Here is a 6,133-nt window from a genome sequence, read left to right on the forward strand (position 1 = left end):
TAGTGGCATTATTCCTGACTTACTGCTGTTTAAACTTGTGCCAGTAAGGACACATTAGCATATATCTGTATCAAAGACAGAACAGTATTCTGTGTAATACAAGTAGCTTAGAATATTATTAAAGCTACTTAAAATTATTTGCTTGCTTAATCCACTTTAAGAAGATCTTAATGAAGGAATCTGTGAATTTAGGTGTATCTTTCTTTGTTTTATTTGCAAATCTTTATAGTTTAAAATGGGAGCATAACATTCATTTTCATACATTTATGGATGTCTTTGTTGAGAAGAGGGACTAAAGATATTTTATGTTACAGGGAAAACCTTTTGGAGAACATTATGGTTTTATAGGGACTATTTTCTTTCTGGCATTCATACATTTTATAGGTGAAAGATTATGATAATCTAGTCTGGCTTTTCTTATCATATATGCCTTGAATGTTTCTGATTATTCTTGCCTAGAGCTCCGAATCTTTTGAACTGTATTGTACAGCTTTGAAAAAGCAGTGCAATTGTTGTGGAGTAAATTGTTATTTAATGTTTTACCTTTTGATAGAGGAACTACTATTCCTCTTGTTACATTGTATTATCTGGGAGGTGAAGTTTAGATATATTTGCAGCTAAAAAACTTGAGATTGCAATGATGATGCTTGTATCATAATATTTATGCACGATCAGGTGAGTTTTGTATTTTGCCTTGTGCATATCTTGCCTTCTCAGTGGCCAAATATGCAGTCCTAGTCTTGCATTATGTGGCATCCCTTGCATGTGATTTCTTCTGCTTGATTTAAAGAAAAAAACAAATTACAGAAGAATTAAGATTTATAAATTAAGATAAATTATCTCTTCCTGCATTTACAAATCTTCGTTCGTGTAAGTCGACTCAATACCTACCCTCAGAAAGTCCTTGAACATGTGTTATATACTGGTCAGTAATGAGTTTATTCCTGTCTTGCAATTGAAATCCTGGAACCAGCTCAGATTCTGTGAGAAGGGGTGGGTGGGAACAGACAGATTGTGTACACATGGGGGTGAATTTGGTGTTGAAGTCCTGCCGTGTTTGACCAGCTCCTGCCTGAAGGACCAGCAAGGGTTAGTAGCCCAGATAACATGTATTCATCAGTGCTTCCTGTTTTGAAGGAAATCTGTATGGTAGGGGTGGTGGGTTTTTTTAATCTCACCTTTAATGGAAAGGGAGCCTTCCCAGCTGCTCATACTCTTTTACTACAAGCCAATGAAGCATCAGTGTTACAGGCAACACTTTTGGAGATGGGAGATGCAATTCAGAATGCTCCTTGGGAAATTCTTGCAGTTCATGGTGTTGCAAGCACAAAATGTGAGCTACTGTCAAAACTGTGAGCTGATGAACAGAATTCATCTGAAGGCTATCTCACAGAGGTAAAGATCAAGCAAGGCTCATTCAAAATTGGTTTCACAGTTGTAGTATTACAGGTATTTTAAATTCAACAAGTTACAGCTTCACTGTAGTTTCAGTATGCCAGATAAAACATTCTTTACCTGAAAATGGTGATCAAGCTTTTTAAAAATCCCTAAATGCGTACGTGCAATTCTTGAATTATATCTAAAATAGTCTGATTAAATTAAGATTTAGGCCCATGAGACATACAACCTTGATTCCTCTGATTTTGTGTTACATAAAGGATATGTTTCCCTTCAGCCTATACTGTGAAAACTTGGTAAATGAGAAAAAGCATCCTGTACAAATAATATATTTAGGGTGCCAATCTTTTCTTTGTGAAGGAACAAGTAGTATTGAGTTTGTTCAAATACAGTATGCATACTAGTTTTAAAAAGAACAGAGAGGGCACAGGTATACAAAATGCCCAGCAGATATTTGAACTGCTTTATAACAGACACAGTGCAGAGGTGAAAGATGTAGTGCAGCTGGTATAAGGGAGTGACATGATAGATATGAGTGACACCTAGGTTAAAACCAGCAGTGTGATACTTGGACTTAAAAGATTTGACCTGATAGATGATCTTGGTTGTAGGCTATCAGAGGTATTTCCTGTGTGTAGCATTTTGAGACTATAGTTACTGGCTGTGGAGTATTATGAAGGACATTTATTGGGATCCTGGGACTGAGGAGAGTCTGGGTACCTCAAATTGCAAACCACAGTTAAAAACGTCATCTCTTCAGAGGCCACAAACAAAGCAGATACTTATACTTGCTGGGCACTTCTCTGTTTGTTCTGGCAACTTATCAATGCTAATGTAATACAGAATACAACACGGAAAGGGAGGAAAGGCTGAGACTCAGTACTCGCTTTGTTAACTGAGCTGCAGACATCCATGTTCTCAGGCTGCACTGCTGACACAGAGATTTCTGCCCAAACCAGCAGCCTCAGGAACAGAAGAGGCTTTTCTCATCCCACCTATTGAAGATCCTCCGTATGGATCTTCAGCACATACATACATGCAGTTCAATAGGAATGTGCATCTTGAAAGTATGTTCTTAACATCAGGCAGAGGAGCTTCCATGATACCTAAGAAGCTGATTTCCTTTTAGACCTGGCTGTTGAACTTTAAAAATGTGTCGTAATGCAGATTTTTGCAGTCTGTATCAGGCACAGCCACAGTCATATTTTACTGCATGTGACGACTGAGAACCTGTGAACATGAGAGGACAGCAAGCTCCTCCATGGATCTCATAGAACCTTGTTAAAAGCTGGATTTGCTGACCGCAGCTATGTCAGCATTTAAACTTTGGTTGTACAGATTTAGAGTATAAAATGATTTTTTGAAAGTTATCTTGTTTTTATTGATTCTTTGCCAAACAGGAAATAAGTGTTATGATCTTCTCAGGAGAACAGGGTTGCTTTAAGGCACAAAACTGTATTATTAGCTTCAGTGTCAGAACAGTAGTACAAAGGTCAAATGTCACTCCTGAGCTGCAGTAATACATCAGATTTGTTTTATCTGCTGTGATTTACTAGTACTGGGTTTTAAATACCAGTTGCCATCACTGTAGCCACACAGCTCCTCTGACGAATCTATGTTCTGCAGTCAAAAGACTGACATAAATTAAATACATTCACATGCTTCAGCACCCTCTACCATCTAGACTCTTCCTGATTTTCACATACTAGAAGGAAAGACAAACCAATTTCTTGATGATAGCTGTAAATTCAGTGCCTTTAGAAAGGAACAGAGAGAGTTCAATTAACTTCAGCTTTGAACCAGGGGAGACCAAAAAATCCCTAAAGAGAAAGGTTCACAGTGAATGAAATTGTCATGGACTGAAGAAGTCTTTAAATGAGTGTGCTTCTAAGCCATGTACCTGGTAACTGCTGCTCACCTTTACTGTAAGGTAAACTGGGATAGTTAAACCTGAGTCTGAAATGCTCCCATGCAGACTTGCACCCAAATTCATGGCCAGAAAATGGCAACTCCTTGTTTTTATATTGGTTGTAATTCTGAGCACTGAAGCTGGGCATGGTGAGCAGGGATGTCAGCACGTAACATCTCTATAGTGATCCTCCAGTGCTTGCTAAAGCACACAGAAATGCCACTTTTTATAAGCATCCAATCCTTCAGGAATTCTTCAGTTTTTCCAAATAAATTTTATTTGGAGGTCAATATTTGAATGCGGGTAGCTGAACATGGATGTATTGTGTAAACAAGACTGTTTCAATATGTTTCTGTTTTGCTATCATATGGGTTTAGATAAGAGCTGAACTACAAGTGACATTAGCCACTTAATCTACCATGGAAACATCAGCATATACAAGATTCAGTCTAAATTTAAGATACGCCATCAAAACCATTTAGCACATTATGAAATGAACAAAATTAATTTTCAGTCACTGGGAGTGTCTCTGTTGCATCCTTCATCATTCTGAATAAATGAGAAATATCTAATAATTGAAAAAGAATAATTTGACTGTACAAAAATGGCAGTGTTCTGGGATTATCCTGCAGTGCTTCATGGAATAAGGTCTGAAGAACAATGGAGATGCTTTTAATTCTTAAATTTATTTGGTTTACGAGAAAGTTTAATGGAAACAGATTGTTTCACAAATGGAAATTATACCATTACTTACCTATTTTGTTGCACGTGATGCCAGTGCTTAACTGGAAGCCAATCCCGATTTTCTGATTTTCCATTAATTTACAGAATTGTTTCTCCTAAAGTAATATTCTGATGTAAAAGCGATGAATTCTCAAACTCTGAAGCATTTGCTAGTAGCACGCGATTTTACATTATTAAATTCTGCTAACCGGTTATCCTGCTGTCTTGGAGGAAATCATGCAGAAGATGAAGTATTCCCCTGTGCAGAAAGCAGCCATCACTGTATTTCTGTTTGAGGCATCGGTGGCCACAGAGCAAAGCATGGCCTTTTCAGCCCACTGCTCAGTTGTTTCCTCAGTCACAAGAGGAGGCAAGGCAATGCTAGCAATATAGGAAAGCTTTTGTTTTACCAACGTGCCTCGCTTCAGCCAAAGGCAAAACTGAAATATAACACTAATGAGTATGAATGACTGTGGATAACACATCGGTGCACTGTTGTTCCTCCTGTGCCACCCACTGTCTCATTTTCTCTGTTTTCACATTTCTGTACTGCAGTTCCCAGGGTTTAGTACTTTGTCGGGGATGAGAGTTTTTTGTATGACCTGCTCCGTTTGCGACGTTTACCTCCTGACCCTCAGCTGCACCCCTCGGGAGGTGCTGCGGGTACGGCTGATTTCTGAGCCACCTTGCAATTACTTGTCACCAAGCAAGACCAAGGGGCTCACGGCCACCTCCCATGGCAACGCGGCCACCCCTCACCCTGTGGCGGCGCGGGGCCACAGCCAGTCCGGAGGGAGCTTCCTCCTGGACCCCGCCGGTGTGTGTGACCCCTGGCCTCTGACGCAGGGTGGCTGCCGTGCCTTTGCCGGAGCGCGGTGGCACTACCCTGCAGCGTTTGGGGGCCAGCAGTGACCCCTCGCTGGCACGGGAGGCACACACCGCCCGCGGGCTGCAGTACTCCGGGACTGAGGCTGTACAGACGGCCACAACGTTAGTTAATTAGCTGTTAATTGCTACTGCATCTTCTATGGCCGCAGGTAGATGTAGACAGTGTGGGCATCCCCCTCTGGTTGTGTCTGCTTGCTCATAGGAGTCTTCCTTTGCTCTCTTTGGAGCTGTGTTTTGTTTCCTCAGAATTTCCTCAAAATCTGCCGTGAATGCTTCTATTTCATTATGTGTTTGTTATGTTAGTGCATAAGGAACTGCAGCTAGTAACTTCAGAGCAAGCACAGTGTAACCCATTGCCTTTCTACTACACCTGGCATAGCAGGGACCAGACATGAATTGTGATCACTCACAGCTGCAAAAGTATGGCATCCATCTACCAGATAGGAGATATCTGAGGATATTTTCAGTTATGGGGATGAAACTTAAATTGTTGTTTCTCTGGTCTGCATGAATGTTTCTTTGACATCTTTCTCTGCTAAGTTTCTCAAGCCCAAATTCAGTTTCATTATTAAATAATCATCAGCGTTTTACTCCTTGTTCTTGCTTGGCTGACCTCCTGCTACTGTCAGCAACCATCAAGATCATGGAAGGCCAGAAAAGAGCATTTAGTGGTAAAATAGTCAAGAATATTAAAGATAAATCCATGTTGTTAAATCTACTTGTTCAAATGTCTCAGGCTCTGAATGCAGGGAAGTTTTGTTGTATGCACAGCCAGTAGCACCACCCTGCTGCTAGGAAAATGTGATTTCCATAAAATAACTGACAGCTTTCATATTTTTATTTGCAATGGAGTTTGTCATCATTACTGTAAAACCCAAGTCCTGTCTTATGTCAGCATGTGGAATGAGAAAGAGACTCCCTGCTCAGCCCTTAGACTGAAATACTATTTGGACCAGAATTCTGACTTACTTTTCACAAACTTTTTCTTTAGGCGTTTCTACTGAAATCAGTGAAGCCATTACAGATAGAAAAGAGCATTCAAAATGAATAAAAATACTAGATTTTATGGGACACATATGAAAGCCCTCAGAAATCAGTAAAAGGTACGACATGAACATAAAAGTCTGGTATAGCCCCTGCAGTTAAATGAGCTAATCAACATCAATGCCACTCTTCAGTGTTAAGCAATACTCTACAGGTAGGTATGTATGTAGA

This window comes from Cyanistes caeruleus, chromosome 4, assembly GCF_971803275.1.
Source record: "Cyanistes caeruleus chromosome 4, bCyaCae1.hap1.1, whole genome shotgun sequence".
NCBI lineage: Eukaryota > Metazoa > Chordata > Aves > Passeriformes > Paridae > Cyanistes > Cyanistes caeruleus.